At 37.4% G+C, this 21,420-nt stretch overlaps 1 protein-coding gene and 1 non-coding gene across 2 annotated transcripts in view; one reads left to right on the forward strand and one right to left on the reverse strand.

Moving 5' to 3' along the window:
• The window catches only part of GRM7 (glutamate metabotropic receptor 7), an 898,068-nt gene that overhangs the window by 760,381 nt on the left and 116,267 nt on the right, over positions 1-21,420 (reverse strand). The gene's annotated exons all lie outside the window — the stretch shown is intronic.
• LOC120239103 lies at positions 19,512-19,618 on the forward strand. The gene has a single exon (XR_005530367.1). It is a non-coding gene; the product is annotated as a U6 spliceosomal RNA (small nuclear RNA).

Consider the following 21,420-nt stretch of genomic DNA (forward strand, 5'->3'; position numbering starts at 1 on the left):
AGACAAAGGACAGAATAAAAATGAGCCACATACACTAGAATGGTTGATAGCTATTTCCTAAGGCTTTTGTAGAAGCTCATATATAAAATGATACCTTTCCCACTGTTTCCATTACAAACTCACTTAACATTTTAAAATCTCTTTTTAATCCTTCAGGAATGAAGAAAAGAAACTCCGATTATCATACACATGGCCCTCAGTATAGGTAACTCTGCCTTTTTTTCTGTTTCTAGGTTTACTTTCTATTGTTAGTCAATTATAGGAATAAATTCATGGTGTTATTAAATGGATTCCATTTTAGATAAAGCAGATTTTGCACTGCTAAAACCACTGGCATTGAGTGATAGCTATGTAAATGAAAAATAGGAGATAATTACTTTGGCTCTGTTCTCCACATTAAACTTGGGGGGGGGGAGAATGCAAGGACTAAAAATGGCCAAAAAAAATCACCTCATGGTGTTCATTTGCCACAAAAGAAATATAAAGCACTCATTTAAAAATTAAGGTATCTAGGGGTGCTTAAGCATTTCAGTCGGTTAAGCATCAGACTTTGACTTCAGGTCATGATCTCAAGGTCCATGAATTCGAGCCCCATGTCAGGCTGTGTGCTGACAGCTCAGAGCCTGGAGCCTGCTTCAGATTCTGTGTCTCCCTCTCTCTCTCTGCCCCTCCCCTTCTCATTCTGTGTCTCTCTCTTTCTCTCAAAATCAAATAAACATTAGCAATTTTTTTAATTAAAGTATTTAAGGAAACAACTAATCAACTAATAAAAGAGAAAATTGAGCACTAAGAATGTCAGACTTATCAATTAACTAACTAATGGTAATAAAGGTTATATTCTTGTATTTATTAATAGCTCTTTTATGTATCAGGTTCAATTATGTCCATGTTAATATTACTATTATCATCATTGACAGCATTAATATATGTGCCAGCTACCATCCTAGCTATGTCTATAGATCATTTCATTTAATTCACATAATAACCCTACAAATTAATTATTAATTACCCACTCTTCCATCACATTTTTCTCACATTAGAGAACCAAGTCTATGGAAGCTCAAACCTTCATAAACTGTAGAGTTAACCAAAAGAGAAACAGGATATCATGTTAAAATTCTGACTTGACACTCTAAGCCCTCTTACAGTCTTGGCCTTATCCAATAGTTTTTTTTTTTTTTTAAACTAGGTATCAAGAATATTATTTGATTGCGGTGTCTGGGTGGCTCAGTCAGTAGAGCATCCAACTCTTGATTTTGGCTCAGGTCATGATCCCAGGGTGATGGGATGGATTCCTGTGGCAGCATTGAGTGTGGAGCCTACTTAAGATTCTCTCCCTCTCTCTGTTCCTCCCCTGCTCAAGCTCATTCTCTCTCTTTCTCTCTCTCATAAATAAAAACAGTAGATAAAAAATAAAATAACATAAAGAAAATAATTTCAAGGATTTGGAAAACTTTTCTCCCCCTGACTCTATTTCTAAAATCAATTTTCTAAATGTCCACTGTCACAAGGAAAATGCATTTGCACTGTCTAGAAGTTCTGTGGTCTCAAATATACATAATCTTGCCTAATAAATTCCCTACAAAGGGGAATGAGCGTTGAAAGTGGATGCTGCTCTTTGCCTCAAGCTGGGATTATAGGAGCAGCTGGAAACTGAACTGTTTTTTTTAATACTGAGTCTAGAGAAAGGGTCTCTTTGATAAAAATCAAAGTTGCTAGATGTAATTTAGAGTATCTTCTTAGGTTCTGGCATTTTGGAATCCAATTTGAGAATCTTTAAACTACTCAGATACTAGATGTTGTATTTAATTCCAGAGAGGATGTCCTTGATGTCCATGGACTCTTGGTTGAGAACCTTTTCTCTTATGAGTACCCAATACACACTGTCCAAAAAATGACATTTCTAACCACTAAAAGTAGGCAGCATGCATAGGATCGGACAAACAGAAATGGACATGGACACTGCTCTGTCATTTTCCAGCTATCTGCCCTTGGACAATTCCACAAACTCCAATTTCTCATTTCTAAGGTGAGTTTGTTTATAGTTCTTGTGTAATAGTTGTGGAAGAATTAATTTTATCATGTAGTTTAATACTTAACACACAATAAATACCCAATACATGTTATCAAGATGGCAAATATATAGTGAGACAGATATCATTATCACTATGACATAATGAACCTAAATAAAACAGAGGTAAGGATAAGGACGAATTTAGGCACCAGGTGTTTTATTGCTGAGCACAGAGTAACGGGAAACTGGGTTAACTGAATAAAGCAGAATCTGTTTGCCTGACGATAAACAAAGGGCTTCATGACACAAAAATTAACAAAAATTAGTTATTTCTTTAAAGAAGTCACTAGATCCTAACAATAAAGACTTACAGTTTTGGAGAAGATCCTTTCACATTCATTATCTCATCCAATCTCACATAAATTGTCTCAGATAGTGATTAATACCACCTGAGTTTTTCAGATAAGAAAAGCTGATGTTCAGATAAGTGAGGTATTGTATTTAAATTCATGCTATTAATATTCAGCACAAACATAATTAGAATATCATTCATTGGTTCTAAGCACCCTGCAAGGCAAGGAGGGAAAGAAAGAAAGGGGGGAAGAAAGGAGAAGAAGAGGAGGAAGAGAAGACTAGAACCACAGAAGAGATTTTAAGATAAGCCCTGAAATATATGTCTAGTGCTAAAATGAGGTAAAAACAACTAAGAATGTCACTTAAAATTTTAGATATAAACTTGTATTTGAGAGAAATAAACCTTCCATCTAGTAATTGTAAATAGTGTAGAAGTGTCTAGAGGCCTCCCAAGATGGTGTGAGTTGTCATCAGAGTCCCTGTTAGTTATGAGCATTAGCTTAGAACCAAGTCAACCACAAAATTTCCTTGGCCAGGCCCTAAACAGAGGATGAGCTAAAATCCTCAACAATAACCATTCTTGATAAAGACAACAGACAACTGGAAAGACAACTCCCACTGATGCACCAGATATTTCACAGATGCTTCAGAGTCAATCAGCTTTATACTTCCTTCTGATCAGAGAGGCACCTTGCCACCAGCACAGAAACCCTCCATTGTAATTTACCCCAATTAAATGGCCAAAAATTAGCTATAGATGAGTGCTGTATACGTATTTTTAATTGCATTCTAATTGTTATTTACATACATCACCCAAATGAACACTGTACCATCTTGCCAGCAAGCCTGTACCATCTTTCATTTCCTCATGACATGTTGAACTTTTGGCTTGTAAAAGATTATGATTTACCTTCATTTCAATGTGGGACAGGAGAAGGGACCAATTCTTACATTCCTAGTTCAGCAGGGGCATTTGAGCAAAGGACCATCTGCTGATGATGTCAACATGCTGATGATGCCAAATAGGCAAAAAGCCTATTTCTAAATATTAAAATCTGTCAAATCTATACGCAGTTTCAATTTGGATTTAATCTGAAGGCACTGCTACTAGTGTATGTAAAAACATTTAGTGTACTCTGCTTCAATGAAGGAATAATCCATGAATGAATATGAACTTTTTGTGGGGCATCAGATAATTTAAAATTATTTCATGGCATGGCTGGGTGGCTCAGTCAGTTAAGTGTCTGCCTTTGGCTCAGGTTATGATCTTGCAGTCCGTGAATTTGAGCCCCATGTCAGGCTCTGTGCTGACAGCTCAGAGCCTGGAACCTGCTTTCGGTTCTGTCTCCCTCTCTCTGCCCTTCTCTCGCTCACGAACTGTCTTTTTCTCTCTCAAAAATAAACATTAAAATTTTTTTTAAAACCATTTCATAACAATATCAAAATTTACAGTAAGAGGAAAATACAAGGCAAATTTTTCAGGGTAGAGAAAACTCAGACAGAAGTCAATAATTCAAAGCTTTTCATTTTAGGCCATGAGGCTACTTCTAGGCACCAATGCACAGGACTAGGAATGGGGAAAGTAATGAGAGCATGAGATAATTTGTGCTTAGAGACCTTGGGCTTCTCCAAATATTGAGGCACACTTACTAAGAGATCTATCTGAACTTCTATTAATTAGCAATATGACAGATATTATTTCTATTTGGGGGGATATAAGATCTGCTACAGGAAAGTTAAGATCGCAGAGAAGATCTCCAAAACCAATAATATCAAGAACTCACATTTGTATTGGTATTTCCACTGTTTTATATAAACTGTGCCATTTAATCTTTGCAACGAGCATGTAGGTTATATGCAGCCCTCATTTCCATGTGATTGATGGGGAAACAGAAACATAAAAGACCAAAGTAAGTTAAAGAGGAACACACAGCAGCTGTTAAATGGCAGAATAAAAAGGTGAGACAGGTCACCTGTCCCAGTTCTGAGCTTTCTCTTTATTAGTCACACTGTCACTAATTATTTGAGAAATTTACTTTAAGCTGGAGACCCAAGCAGAAGTACCTCTGATCAGTATATTCAAGTCTATCAAGAAATAATAATCAAATTAGCTCTATCAAGTTGTCTGTCGAAGTTTGTTACTCTTCATAAATAGACTCTCTTATACTACTTGAGATATTCTATATTGTTTAAGGTTATTTACATGTCTTATCAGTATTTTCAAGTCTTGTGAAGGAGGATTACCTCTTTTTTATCTTTATATTTCCTTTAGATCCTAACGTATAGTAAGTGCTCAACAGTATTTGCTTAATTCATTAAAAATACTTCAACTTTGTAAACTAAAATTGATATTTCTTAGCTCCTTTCAAATCTATATCAAGCACACATATATGTGATTTCACATATAAAGAGAGAGAGAAAGAGAGAGAGAGAGAGAATGGCCACAAAGACTACTATTATTACTATGGGAAAAAAAATCTTTCCCTTTGAGCTTCCTTGCATCCAGAGTAAAAAGATAAAGATAATTGGGTTAGGAATCTCTGTGACCTGTTGGGGAAAAAAAGCACATCAACTCATCAAGAACTAGTATTAACCGGAATTTATCCCTGTGGCTATCCACACTGAGTGACACAATGGATTTCTTAGACTACGGTTCACAGAAAACAGATGTTCTTCACTAACTTCCTGGTAATCTAATTTGTATGACTTTGAAGCTCAGGTATCTACTGAGCTTCAGTAAGGATTAATGATACAATTAGCTTTCTGTTATCCAATCTATCTAGAAATGATAAAGGCTATGATATACAGCAGACCAGTGGTTCCTAAATTCTTGGGGAACTCTTTCAAAATAAAAACTCAAAGCCCTGCTCCTCTGAAATTCAGGTTAGCAGATACAATGAATTTGGAAGTGGAGAGAGTGAAAGGGTTGCCAAGCATCTATTTCCCCTTCTGATTACAGCATCTCATTTTCCCTTTGAGGAAAGAGGCCTCTCCCATATCTCAGCAACGTGGCTTGAAAAATAAGTTGGCTCTATACCCTTCATTATATGAGTGGGCATGTGCCACAGTTCTGGCCACTGAGAGCCTTCCTCTTTGCAGACCTTATTGCCTGGCTTAGCAACAGGGAAATGAGACTCAATACAGAGCTCTTTGTTAGAGCTTGTTAGAAAAGATACAACCTAAGCATAGTGTGAAGATAGGAAGTAAGCCTGATGCTGCCCATATAGAGGGCCAGGAGAGAGAAATCTAGAGTGCCAGTGAATATTCTGATGCCATTTTTGGTGCTTCTGGATTTTGGTGAAGTAATCCTGGATTTTTAAATTTAAATTCAATTACTGATAATTGCTACTGCAAAAGTCATAACCAACAATGCCCAATCATCATGATGCTTAAATCATACGAATATTCCTAGATGAGTTTCATGATCAGCCAAGTTAGAAAAACACTGCATAAAGCATTCTCAAGAAGCACATCTTAGTATATCTGCAAGTACCCAAATAAGCATACATTATTATTAAATATAAGTTCATTTGTAAAATGCAGTAAGTATTACTAACAAGTTTGAGATGTTTTATGAATGTTAAAGATGTCAGGATTAGATTATAGGGTCAGATCCATTTATCTGACTCTTAAAATATGTTACTTGTGTGCTATGAATGAGTTATAGTTTGGGCAAGGGATAGGGATCCCATGTATTGGGGTGGAACTGGAGCCAACTAACATCTAGTTGGACAGAGCCACTGGGATGGTCGCCTCCACATGTGGTATAGTATAGGAATCTGTGGAACGGAGTCTTGAGAGGACATCTACTAAGTAAGATCATAAAGCCCATGGTCCTAACTGGCAGTGAAAATGGTGAACAATATCCAACATCTACTGTTCCTCCATGATATGCTTGGTCAAGGACAAGGACAAAGTACACTACCAAGCTTTTTACAGAGCCAGCTGTGTAGACAAGGGACAATCTGTATGTAGAGGGACTGTGCATGGGGATGGGGATGGCAAGCAGGACTCCTGATGTACACAACTCCACACAGCAGCCTGAAATCTAAGTCCTCTTGGACTTTATCTGTTGTCTACATTTTTTAGAGGCATTTATCTCCCTCTCCCTTTCTTTTTTTAACAGGCATCCAAGCTTTTTGTAGGATATGTAATCCAATAATACAATGCATTTCATAAATGAGAGTTTCATCATTACTTTGAAACCCTTGACATGGGAAAAGTTTGATTAGATTTGAAGTCCATTTACATTATCACAATAAATTGAAAAGCCCTGTTACAATCTTAAAATATAATTTTACATACATTTCAAATGAGTATAAATGATTTTAATTCTTTTATTATCTACTTGAGTGAATGAAGTTTCTTGTTAAAGATGCCTATCAAGAATTTGGAGAGATCATAATAAAAAAGGCTTGATCAGAAATTCCTGATAACCGTTTCACCATTAGAACAAAACTAGTTCTTAAAAAATTTTGTCCTCCAAGAAAGTTCAAGATTCTCATTAATAACTTAAATAGATTTTACTTAAACATTTTACCCAACTCAATATTTCATATCAACCCTATTACTTTTATAAAGCTAACCAAAATCATAAAATACATACAAAAATGTTTTCACTAAACCTCATTTGGATACATTCAAATTTTTCCAGTTTATCTCAATGTACTATAAATATATAACTCTTGTTTTTATTTTCGCTATTGTAGCTAATCTCTAAAGTGGGCCTCAATTCTCACCTCCTTTTATTCATTTAGTCACCTCAGTCATTGTATATAGCTGACATATATAACCATGAGGTATTGCATAAATGATGGAATGTGACTTCTAAGATTAGGTCATAAAGGTCTATGTAGCTTCTGCCTTAAGCCCCTTGGGATCACTTATTCTGGAGGAAGCCAGTTGATATGATATGAAGACACTCAAGCTTCCTTATGTGGTGCTCCACATTGCACAGAACCGAGGCCTCTCTCCTTCCTACAACCAAGGATAACTTGCTAGCCACTTGAATGCATCATCTGGGAACTGAATTTTCCAATTCTAGTCAAGACTTCAGCTCTAGTTGACATCTTCACTGAAACCTTATGGGAGACCCTGAGACAGCCAAGCAGCTCTAATTACCTCTGACTCACTCACAGACACTGCATGAAATAATAATAATAATAATAATAATAATAATAATAAATGGTTATTGTTTCTTTAACCAGCTACATTTAGGTGGGAAATTGTTACACAGAAGAGATACATGTACCATGGAGTTACATCACTATGATAGCACTACACTGCATTAATTACTACTATAGTAGCAATCACCCAGCACTTCCATAAAATTGCAAACAGAAACAAAAATTCAAGCGCGTACTTGACATCGATCTAGACTCATTCACTAGCTTAGTGACTCATTTCCACATATCAGTCTTAGAGTGAACAAAATTCATTTTTCTCCAATATCTTGTTTTCTACAGTATAACTCTAAGAGACCCACCCAAAAGTACTAAATCATTATAGAGCAATAGCCTATTGTTTAAGTTTACTGCAGAGCACTACAACTCTTAAGGCCTCTACCATTAAGATAGGAACCATTCTTGTTTTTGCACATCTCTGTAATCCCAGTGTCTAAGCAGAGTGCTCAGGATAAAGTTTGTATTCAATAATATCCTTTCATTTGTGGATTCAAAATATATTTGGGCATCTTACATGTGTATACTAGTGATTCTTTGTTGGTAATCTGTATATTTGAATATCATGTAACCTCTTAAATGGTGCATAGTATAAAAGCTATGCTTTAATGAGTAACACTATCTGCTAGGCACATTAGTTCTAATTTAATGATCAGAATAACCCTATCATTATCCTGTTTTTCAGATGAGGAAAAATAAAGTGTAATAAAAACTATGCAAATTTCCCTAAACACAAATTGGTTAGTTGTGGAGTGAGATTAGAAATAAGGCAGATCTGTCTGACTCGAAGGTCCTGCTCTTAACCACTACACCCTCAAGGTATTAGCCTCCCTTCATAATTCTTAATGTTTTAATCTTCAAATATGATTATTTGTCATTTTACACTTCTGATTTTTTATGTTGAAATAATAGATATATAAGGAAGTCTCTCAACTTTTCTGGAATGTGTCCCATGAAGTAAAGTGGAATATTGATGCTATAATTTAAGATGATTTCTATCATTAATAAAAAAGTATATAATTCAGTATGTTTTTTGAGAGAGAGAGCAAGTGAGCCCATGAGCATGAGTTGGGGAGAGGAAGAGAGAGGCAGACAGAGAATGCCAAGCAGGCTCCACCCTGTCAGCACAGAGCCCAACACAGGACTAGAACTCTCAAACTGTGAGATCATGACCTGAGCTAAAGCTGGACCCTTAACCAACTGAGCCACCCTGGTGTCTCAAAAGTATATAATTAAAGATTAAAATAAATTAAATGTCTCAAGTTAGTGGTTGATTTGGAATACTTAGAGCATACTGCAATAACAGACTAAGGAATGTGAATCAATGTACAGATGGGACTTCCACCTGCAAGTGGTGTATAATTCATGTTTATTGCAGAGAAAAGTTGGATGGAGGGCTATAAATGTGAAAAATAAAGTTTTAAAGTAAGTTTGTTTTTCATTCAAAAGAGTCAGTCCAAAGACATATTAATAAAACTTACATTGAACACATTTTGCTCAAAAATAAATTAATTTCAAAGCCCTTAATTCGGTTTTAAAAAGTGAAACCACTCTAGTAACTCAATTTATCTGTAACTTACTCTTTTTTTAAACTCAATTTAAAAGTTAACCTTATTATATTTTAAACTCTGAAACAAGCTGTTCTTTATGTGTGGGGAAGAGCTTTTTGCCAGCTTACAAATAGATACTTTTTTCATTCAATCTTAACAGATTTACAAATAAGTTCATAATTAACTAGTTCACCGATAAATTATACATACATGAAGTTAATATGCAAGCTCCCCTAAAAAATATCATATTCACATGTAAAAAAATAGTAGCCTTTGTAAAGCTTTGCATCAATAGGGGTGCCTGACTGGCTCAGTCGTTTAAGCCTCTGACTTCGGCTTAGGTCATGATCTCACGGTTTGTGGGTTTGAGCCCCGCGTTGGGCTCTGTGCTGACTGCCAGCTTGGAGCCTGGAGCCTGTTTTGGATTCTGTGTTTCCTTCTCTCTCTGACCCTCCCCTGCTCACACTGTCTCTTTCCCTCTCAGAAATAAATAAAACATTAATTTTTTTAAAAAAAAAGTTTTGCATCAATATAAATTCTCCAATAGTTTGATTTTAAAAATATTAATTTTTTTTACTCCATTCGGGGTTATGTTGGAAGTCTAGGTTATCAGTTACCAACATCATCTGACTTTAGGACTTTCTGAAGAAGGCCATTCTTGCACAGAGTATCCCCCAGTTGGTAGTAGCACTGAGGCATGTTACATGATTTATAAACATGGTTTCCCCTTTTAATCTCCATAGATATAATGAAGTATATCCTCAAGGAACCTTGTAGTCAGAGTACACATCCCTGCACAACTGTTGGGCTCTATTATGTGACCTGTTCTGGCCAATAGAACGTGAGCAGGGGTGCCATAAAGCCATGTTCACGCAGAAGTTTGGCTCTGTCTCTTGTTTTTCTCATTTCATGAGAATGACTGTCCCAAATAGTAGGCAACCCTTGAGCCTGAATCCCAAAGAGAGAAGAAACATGGAATCGCATCAGTCAGTCTGCAATTGTTGATATATTTGGCATTATGCCTGTGGTTGTAATCCACTAAGATTTGAGGGTTGTTCATTAAAGCAGTTCACTGAAACCAACATCTTTCAAGAGGACTGTTGTATAATTTAAATGAGATAATATCTTTAAAAGCCAACAGATATGACCACTGATTAATTGCCTATTAACCCATTTAATTCAGACAATGCTAGGTGAGATAGAGATTTAGATCCATTATACAGATAAGGATACTATGGTTCATAAAAATTAACATGTTCCAAATCACAGAGCAAACACATGTGGAGATGCAAATTAAACTTAGTTCTAAAAGACTCTACTTCTAGTCCACGTTCTTCCCATTAGGAAACCTCAGAATGTGCATTGTAAAATGTCAAACCCTGTATCATTCTTGCTGGAGCTACATTCCTGTTGATGAAAAAATGGTTACAAAGTACTTTAACTTAAGAGAGATAAATCTTGAAAAATATTATGTAAGCCACTCTACTATGTTCGTATAGCACATGATTAATCCAATGCAGTTTATTATTAAAAGTACATATTAAGTTCTAAAGTTTAATTTTAAAACAAAATTAATATGCCTTTTATTTCAATTATCATCATCATATTCACTTAAGCTATTAAGTCAAAATTTCTATTAAAAGGAGATAAAATAAATATCCCCATAGAAAGGCAACCTCAGTCATGGCACCTGACCAAGAAAATATTACATGTCCAATACAGCTAATAAAACCAGCTTTAAAAGTGTGTGTGAAGTCAGGGGCAGGGGAGCGCATGAGAAAGAAGAAAAAGAAAGAAACAAAAGAACTAAAAAGCTATGGAGCAATGAATTCAATATATCCATATTCATCCAAATCAAAGTTGCACCAGCATTCTTCTCAAAACTAGAACAAACTATCCTAAAATTTGTATGGAACCACAAAAGACCTCGAATAGCCCAAAGTAATATTGAAGAAGAAAACTAAAACGGGAGGCATCACCGTCCCAGACTTTAGCCTCTACGACAAACCTGTCATCATTAAGACAGGATGGTATTGGCACCAAAACAGACACATAGACCAATGGAATGAAATAGAGAACTCAGAATTGGACCTACAAATTGTATGGCCAATTTATCTTTGACAAAGCAGCAAAGAGTATCCAATGGAAAAAAAAAAAAAAAAACAGCCTCTTTAACAGATGGTGCTGGGAGAACTTGACAGCAACATGCAGAAGAATGAAACTAGATCATTTTCTCACACCATACACAAAAATAAACTCAAAATGGATAAAGGACCTGAATATGAGACAGGAAACCATCAAAACCCTAGAGGAGAAGGCAGGAAACAACCTCCTTGACCTCAACCATAGCAATTTCTTACTTGACACATCTCCAAAGGCAAGGGAATCATGAGCAAAAATGAACTATTGGGACCTCATCAAGATAAAAATCTTCTGCACGGCAAAGGAAACAATCCATAAAACTTATAGGTAACCCACGGAATGGGAAAAGATAGTTGCAAATGACATATCTGATAAAGGACTAGTATTCAAAATCTATAAGGAACTCACCAAACTCCACACCCGAAAAACAAATAATTCAGTGAAGAAATGAGCAAAGACATGAACAGACACTTCTCCAAAGAGGACATCCAGATGGCCAATAGGCAGATGAAACAATGCTCAGCGTCTATCATCATCAGGGAAATATAAATCAAAACTACACTGAGATACCACCTCATGCCGGTCAGAGTGGCTAAAATGAACAAATCAGGAGACTCTAGATGCTGGCAAGGATGTGGAGAAATGGGCACCCTCCTACACTGTTGGTGGGAATGTAAACTGGTGCAGCCCTTCTGGAAAACAGTGTGGAGGTTCCTCATAAAATGAACAGTAGAACTCCCTGAGGATCCAGCAGTAACACTGCTAGGAATTTACCCAAGGGATACAGAAGTGCTGATGCATAGGGGCACATGGACCCCAATGTTCATAGCAGCACTCTCAACAATAGCCAAAACATGGAAAGAGCCTAAGTGTCCATCAACGGACGAATGGATCAAGAAGATGTGGTTTATCTAAACAATGGAATACTACATGGCAATGAGAAAGAATGAAATCTGGCCATTTGGAGCAACATGGATGGAACTTGAGGGTGTTATGCTGAGCGAAATAAGTTAGGCAGAGAAGGACAGATAACATATGTTTGCATGTATAGGTGGATTAGGAGGAACTTAATGGAGGACCATGGGGGAGGAAAAGGGGAAAAATTGTTGGGGAGAGGGAGCGAGGCAAACCTTGAGAGACTCTTGAATACATACTCTTGAGAACAAACTGAGGGCTGATGGGGGTAGAGGAGAGGGTAAGGGGGGTGATGGGCATGGAGGTGGGCACTTGTTGGGATGAGCACTGGGTGTTATATGGAAACCAACTTGACAATAACCTATTTAAGAAAAAAATATCCATATTCAATTTTCCTCTCACATACAATAAGCAAATAATAACTAAAAACAGGATTCTAAAATTATTAACATATCTGTTTTTGTTTTTTAAATCACAACTTCTTACTATGTTGCTGGTACATGATAATTTTTCATTCTGAAGGGTTTCATCTGCGCATTTGTAGGTCAGGGAATTGGGCAGGTACTTTTCCTTCCAGACTGCCTCTATGTTCTCTTCTTCCCCAGATTTATTTGCCACAGGTTTGATTCTGGTGAATAAGATCTTCTCAGCTCCCATATGGAATCTTTGGCTCAGGCTTCTGTTTACACAAAGCAGGAAATTAGCCACATGAATGAAGGAGATAAGACATAAAGGCTGAAGGGAAGGAAGATACCTTCTGCCTTTGTGACAGAAAATGTGAGGGATGTAATAAATTTGTCTGAGATGGCCTTCCCTACTAGTGGGAGGAGAAAATTTGGTACATTTTCTCACCAAAGAGACATCTGATGGTTGTGAAGTTTACCAAGAGAAGCATTTATTTAGAAATTAAGGGAGTTCAGGAGCCAACTCACAAATATAGCATTGCCTGAGCCATTCCTGTTTCAGACAACGCTGAAGTTTGCTGACATAACAATCACACTTTACAAATCACCCTTAAAAACAGATTGTGCATTTATTATGTAGCATTTCAAAACTGATTTTCCTCACTTCAGTTCTTTAAATGATTAGTTTTTAAAACTTTTTAGTGAAGTAGAGCACACATGCAGAAATGGCCATACGTTGTAGATGTACATCTGGATGCATGTTTACAAAATGCTCATCACAAAAGCACATCTATGCAACTGGCACTGAACTTGAGAGTCAGAAAGATTCTAGTCCCAGAAGTCTAATTTTGCCTCCTTATAAACCTTGATAATTATCATTGAAACTCAATTTTCATTTGTTAGGGTTTAAGAGATATGGAAAAAATCAGAAGACCTCTTCCCATGGAATTTTACTTAGACATACTTCTTTTCTGGGTACTAGTTCCCTGGCCATCATTATAGGCCCTGAAAGAGACTTTTTTTTTCCTCCCTGCATGTATGAATTTGAAAAAAAAAAATTCTAAATGTTTGGCCCACTGTTTCTTTTCTTTTTTTTTTAAAGTTTGTTTATGGGGGGGCGGGAATCTCAGGCAGGTTCCATGTTATCAGCACAGAGCTCAACGAACACTGATATCATGACCTGAGCCAAAATCAAGAGTCAGAAGCTTAACCAACAGAGCTACCCAGGTGCCCATGGTCCACCTTTTCTTATATAGCCATCTTAAGTCCTTATTTCCTTGGTTCCTGACTCAATCAGATTAAAGATCTGAACCCCAATTGACTTTGCATGGTGCCATTTTAATAAACATTCTCCTAGAAGCACAAATTGCCATTGACTCTGCAGTTCTCACATTCCCTTTATAAAGTGTAATAGTAGCTATATAAGATAGTATAGGCTGGGTTATGCTGCCATAACAACCTCAACTACTCAGGGACATAAAGGAGATGCCAATAAAGTACAGCTCATGGGCTGAATCTGGCCGCTGCTTCTATAAATAAAATTCTATTATAACACAGCTGTGCTCATTTATTCACTTAGTGTCTATGACTATTTTACATAACAATGGCAGAGGTGAGTCATTGTGACAGAGACCTTATCACCTGCAAAGCCAAAAATATTTATTATCCTTTCCTTTTCAGAAAAAGCTTGGTGATCTCTGCTTATAGCAACAAATTTTATTTCCATTCATACCTCATGAAAAATATAGGTTGTCTGAGAGAGACTATGCTCACTGGGCTCAGGTGGAGAAAGCCATGTTTTACCAATGGAGAAAATGAGAACATGGAGAGAACTGTAAAACAACTCTTGAATGCATCACTTCTGATCACTTTCTATTAACTACCACAAGTCATGTGACCCTGACTAATGTCAAGATGGAGGGGCATGTAACCCATGTGCTCTGGGTGAGGAAACCAGAAACAGCAACAACACATCTTTAAATAAAATCTCCTTCTAAACATAAAAGTATACACTCCAATTTAATCCAGTCATTCAGGGATACAATTCCATTATTGGAAACTTCAGAAAACCACTAAAAATTATTTTTTAGCCACCTAGAATATAACCAGGAAATATGATTACTATAAAGATAGCAAAAATATTTTATGTTACTATCACTGGCTAAGGTCTACAAATGTAAAAAATCATAGTAGCAAATAGTAAATTTTCCTAAAACAAAAAAACAAAATACTATGATATTTTAAAGATTTAACATGTCCAGAACAAATGTCCCACTAGTGTTACTCAAGTTGTTCTTTTTAAAAATTTCAACAGAAAAAAATAAAGAGAGCTTTACCTTTCTGCTTTGAGTATTGGGACATAATGACAATTTGATTACTCATTGGTCACTTTTAGAAAATAATCTCTCCATCCTGTGGACTCCTAGCATTTTATTACTAAAAAAAAAATTTAAGGACAACAATTTCTGTTTCATTTACACAAAACCAGGTAGAAAACATGAGACTAAGAGAATTGCTTCCCCTCTCCTCTGCACACCTGCTCTGGTCTTCTCTGGTAGTGAAACAGAACCACATTTCAGCCAGACCCCCCCTCCTACATATGGGCTCCACTCATTCTGCTCCTTAACCATCAGAGTCTGCAAGACTAATTGTTATGATTACACAATCCAACTGTCTTTTCTTAGTCTTGATTCTTACTTGAAATTATTTACCTCCAAAATGCCTCTTTTCATGGATTCTAATGTTTGAATATTTCCCCCCTTTCTTTCCCTACATCTGTATCTTGTATTCAACTCTTTACATAACTGCATCTACTAAAATATTATTCACCAAACTTCCACTAACAAACTTCAACAAACTTCCACAAACTTCCACTATTCTATTCTTGACAAGTCTATCCACTCCTAGGCAAGTACCATCTTCATGCAGTAGACTCCCAAGTCGTCCTCAACTTCACCCCATAATCCATTCCCAAATCTTCACTTCCAGCACAAGTAACTAAAAATGAATTAATCACTTTCTCCTTCAACCCTACATCTTGTGGACTTCCTTCCTTGCCCTACAGTATAAAACAGATTACCCAGGTACCATTTTGTGACCTGTTACTTTTTGATACTTCTAACAATGGGTCTGTCTCCATTTGCTTCCTCATCCTCAGTTCTCTCTTCTCTCTTGCCTGTGATGATCTGTGTCCCAGGAAACTGACTACTTGATTGCATTATCTAGCCTCCCACATGAGCTGACTTTGAGTTTAGCTTGACCAGTGGGATGCAGCAGTAAGAGATAAGAGGATCAGAAGAGAGAAACTTACAAGTGTTTATCCCTCCCTCTCTCTGTTCAAGGCTGTATTTTCTGGCAGTGATCACTTTTCCCAAATGACTACAGTTCCTGTGTGGCAGCTCTCATCCATGTCTCTACCCCTTACCAGGCTCAGTACACCCTTTCCTCTACCGGCCTCTTTGGGACTGAAGGTGACAGTTTCCCATGATAGCTAGTTTCTGTAACCTCAACATCCCTTGTTAGTTCCTTGGAACCTATCCACATCTCTGTAAATAGTCCTTCATTAAAGGTTTCTGAGCTATCATTCAAATTAGATTCTTCCCTTGTTGGTAGTTTTAGTGATATGATAAGGTGACGTTAGCCACTTATGAGCCCCTGAATGCAATTTGTTTCTGTTTTTGTGACCCATGTCCAATTCTACATTGCATTTAGGTTATTTGTATGTGAATATCATCTCTTTCACTTGACTGTAAGTGGTTTCAGGTTGTGTATTTGTCTGTGCAGACTCCAGATAATCAATGCCCAGTCTGGCATATGTGGAGACTCAATAAATACTTGTTGAATTGAGCTTATGGAATAGTAATAAATTATGTCAAAGTGCATACAGCACAATAGACAGACCAGAAGAGAAATAGTAAGCAATTTTCCTCAATGAATGCCCATTTTCAAAACTATTTTATCTCTCAGTCTGTAGTTGTAGTCCCTATCCTACCCTTATGTATTTCCACACCTTTCTTCCTGTGACTATACCTCTTCTACCTGTCTGCTTTCTTTCTTTTTTAAGCTTATTTATTTATTTTGTGAGACAGAGACAGCAGGAGTGGGGGAGGGGCAGGGTGAGAAAGAGAGAATCCCAAGCAATCTCCATGCTGTCAGTGCAGAGCCCAATGTGGAGCTCAGACTCACGACCATGAGATCATGACTCGAACTGAAACTCAGAGACATATGCTTAATCAACTGAGCCGCCCTGGTGCCTCTACCTTTCTACTTTATTTCTGAATCCTCTTCCACTTTCCCCACACATGCCAAAATTAAGAAAACCAAATATTTGTTAATATTTCTATGTTCCCCACTGGTGACTTTATAAATAAAGGTAATAGTAGTAACTGTTAAAAGCCTTGGATGCCTGGTGTTTCACTAAGAAAGAAAAATGAACCAAAAAAGGCTTATTTTTATGTAATTCTTAATCACAGACTCCCAATACAGGATTAATAAACCTTCAGAAGAAAAGTGATATTCATTTTTTTGAAGCGCCAAAAGATTCCATGAAGTTATACCATTCCATTTTTGTTTGCTTGCTTCTAAAGTTTTTATTTTCTTATCATGAAACTTATAAATGTTAAGGAAGCAATGGATTAAAATATATGTCCAGAGGACCAACATGTTTCTGAAATTTTGGCAAAATAATGATCAGATTCAGAATACCACCAGCAGCCTTCAGTTTTCAAGTAGTTCAAAATAAAAGCAGAAGTTGGGAGGGGCCTATAGCTAACATCCAGGAAGTCCACAGAAAGCCCTGATTTGGGGCACAGGGGGTGGCAGGAAAGCAGCTCTATTAGACATAGCCTTTGAGAAATGGAAGAAGGAATACATGTAATTAAGAGAAGATATGGAGGAACACATAAGTGGTTCAGTTGGTTAGGTGTCTTACTTCTTACTTCGACTCAGGTCATGATCTTGTGGCTCATGGGTTTGAGTCCCATGTCAGGCTCTGTGATGATAACTCAGATCCTGGAGCCTGCATTGGATTCTGTGTCTCCCTCTCTCTCTCCCCTTCACCTGCTTGTGCTCTGTCTCTTTTTCTCTCAAAACTGAATAAACAAAAAATATTTAAAAAGGAAAAGAGAGGACATGGAGAGTCAGCTCACATCATGTGCTCTTGAAAATCACAGAGTCTGAGCAACTTAGGGAAGAGAAACTCTGAAGATAAATGGAAGCAATTGTTGTCCACATTTCTGAGTGCTTAACTAATGCTCCAGGAGAAGACTAAGTAGCCATAGGGTCTTCCTCTTTAATCTGGAAACTATACTTCTGTTCATACATCCAAAGATAACATTAGCTCTTTTAACAGCTGTGTAACACTGATACATTCATATCCAGTGAGTGGTCAATTAAGACTTAAGACCAGTACATCCTTCTTTTTTTTTTTTTTTTTTAATTTGTTTTTTATTTATTTCTGAGAGACAGAGAGAGAGCACATGAGCAAGCAGGGGAGGATCAGAGAGAGAGGGAGACACAGAATCTGAAACAGGCTCTAGGCTCTGAGCTGGCTGTCAGCACAGAGCCTGATGCAGGGCTCGAACTCACAAACTGTGAGATCATGACCTGAGCCGAAGTCGGATGTTTATCCGACTGAGCCACCCAGGTGCCCCCAGTACCTTCTAACCAGCAACACTACTCAGGTCATATGACCTAGTGACTTTCTGAAACTAAAGGTTAGAACTTTCCTTCACCTACATTCACATTTTGTCTTCTTAGGTTTGGTCAATTTCTCTTAAAACACTTTTTGGCTCTACAGTCAGATGTCTCATGTATTTGTCATCATGGTTGTTCATAGTTGTATGGTCCAGAATGAGGATTTAGAAAAAAGGCATGCAGGTTGTAAAAGTCGGAAGGAAATCTCAGATAAGAGTAGATTTTCCACTTATATATGGTAGCTGTGAACATACCAGTTAAAAATATGGAATAAGAAATAGAATACCACATCACTTCCCTAACCAACTATATCACCATAGGCAATTCACCTATCCCTAATGGCTCTGAGTTTTCTCATTTATAAGTTGAAAGCAGCCTTTTTAAAATTCCAAATTTCATGGATTTATTAGCCTATGTTGATTTATGTAGCATTAATAGTTTTAGCTGATATATTAAAGTATTTGAGGTCAATGAAAGCATAAAAGCATATTATTTCTTTTGGACCAAAAAATAACCTTTCCAATTGCTACTTGAACATACAAATACCTTCAACTGGTATCTTTTGATGTGTAAATCACAGACTACTACTTCTAGAAGCTTTGCATAAAAGGAGTCTCTTGTCAATTCACATTGAGAAATGTGGTACATTCTATGCTCTCTCCCCCCCTGCCACCCGTCCAGTTAGAAAGCCTCATAGCACATTTGCATCCTGAAGAATTTGCGAAATCCCATCCTCAAGAAAACTGATTTTACTAACTTACCGTTAAAAAAAGATAGGGAAGTAGGGATTTTTCCTGGTAATAATACCATTAATATCTCAAGAATCAACTTGAGCTTATAGAAAACATTGCCTTAGTGGGATTTATTTAATGGCATAAAAAAAAATCCTACCTTTGGTGTGTATGGGGTAAAGAAATTGTCAACTTTCATGATGGTCTGCAATTCAAAAAGAGAAAATATAAATAATTTGGAACTTACAGTCCAAATGAAAACTTTGGCACAGTGGGGAGTACATGCTATTTGGAAGATTTCCCCCAAAAATTAAAATTTAAGACCTCAATCTCTAGTGCAATCATGTGAAATGGGGAACAAATGGTATGAAATATCATGAAGTTGTGGTATGAAAAAAGTAATAAAAGTAAGCATATTTCTCAGCGTATACCTGAGCTTGAGTTGTGAGTGTTGGTTCTCTAAACTTTTAGAGTTAGTAATTACAGGAAGAACATTAAGATTTGTCATTATAAGATTCAATCAATAGGTGCTCGCTTTGGCAGCACATATACTAAAATTGGAATGATACAGAGAAGATTAGCATGACCCCTGCGCAAGGATGACCCGCAAATTCGTGAAGCGTTCCATATTTTTACTTGACACATCCCCAAAAGCAAGGGAATCAAGAGCAAAAATAAACGATAGAGACCTCATCAAGATTAAAAGCTTCTGCACAGCAAAGGAAACAACCCACAAAACTAACAGGCAACCAACGGAATGGGAAAAGATAGTTGCAAATGACATATCAGATAAAGGGTTAATATCCAAAATCTATAAGGAACTCACCAAACTCCACACCCGAAAAACAAACAACCCAGCGAAGAAATGGGCAGAAGATATGAACAGACACTTCTCCAAAGAGGACATCCAGATGGCCAATAGACACATGAAACGATGCTCAGCATCCCTCCTCATCAGGGAAATACAAATCAAAACCACACCGAGATACCACCTCACACTAGTCTGAGTGGCTAAAATGAGCAAATCAGAGGACTCTAGATGCTGGCGAGGATTTGGAGAAATGGGCAATGTCCTAGACTGTGGTGGGAATGCAAACTTGTGCAGCCCCTCTGGAAAACAGTGTGGAGATTCCTCAGGAAACTAGCAATAGAACTCCCCTAGGACCCAGCAATAGCACTGCTAGGAATTTACCCAAGGGATACAGAAATGCTGATGCATAGGAGCACATGTACCCCAATGTTCATAGCAGCACTCTCAACAATTGCTAAAACATGGAAAGAGCCTAAGTGTCCATCAACGGACCAATGGATCAAGAAGATGTGGTTTATCTATACCATGGAATACTCGATGGCAATGAGAAACAATGAAATCTGGCCATGTGTAGCAACATGGATGGACCTTGAGGGTGTTATGCTGAGCGAAATAAGTCAGGCAGCGAAGGACAAATATATGTTTGCACATATAGGAGGATTAGGAGGAACTTAACTGAGGAACAAGGAGGAGAAGAAGGGGAGAAATGGTGGGGGAAAGGGAGAGAGGCAAACCATGAGAGACTCTTGAATGCTGACAAAAACTGAGGACTGATGGATGTGGGGGGGAGGAGGGATGGGTATGGAGGAGGGCACTCGTGGGGATGAGCACTGGGTGTTATGTGGAAACTAATTTGACAATAAACTATTTGTAAAAAAAAAAAATTCAATCAAATAGAAAATCAATAGTGTTTTAAAAAAAAGTACTTCCTTCAGTGACTGAATGGCATCGTGGAGAATTCTGTGTCCACCCAGTCCCTGCAGGAACTCCTGACGGCCACCCAAGAGGTCCATGTGTAAATTTCTGAAATAATGGTCCATGGTGAGCAGCAAAAACTGGAGCTGATGCAGCTTTCCTAAGTGCCAGACTGATTCTCAGGGATCATGCAGGGAGAAAACCTAGCTCTGTGGGTTTGAGTTTATCCTTTAAGGATATATTGTTCTTCTGGGATGATTGCAACAGTGTCACAGAGATGACTGCCTCCACCACTATCAACCTGGCCCAGACCACAATCAAGTCTTTCCTGGACCATGTCCATAGCTACCTTCTGGTCTCCTTGTTTCCAGAAATCGTCCAGGACTGGGCCCTAATACTTCATCTTCATAGAGCAGCCATTGTGATTTTTTTTTTAACATGGGAATTTGATCATCCCATCATTCCACTTTCCTGTGAAAATCCTCTACTGGCTTCCCACTGCACTTAGAAAATAGTGGTCTACAGGCAACTAGCACAATCTGGCCTGCAAAAGCTCTTGAACTTCACCTTGGTATAGCTTTGCTCCCTTTCATACTGCCCCTTGAATACATCAAACTGATTCTAACTCAGAATCTTTGTACTTTCCTATTCCAGGCAATACTGTTTCCTCTCATTACTCAAGCCTCAACACAAATGGATCTTTCTTAGAG

Source organism: Hyaena hyaena, unplaced genomic scaffold (genome assembly GCF_003009895.1).
Source record: "Hyaena hyaena isolate Hyena2069 unplaced genomic scaffold, ASM300989v1 scaffold_223, whole genome shotgun sequence".
Taxonomy (NCBI): domain Eukaryota; kingdom Metazoa; phylum Chordata; class Mammalia; order Carnivora; family Hyaenidae; genus Hyaena; species Hyaena hyaena.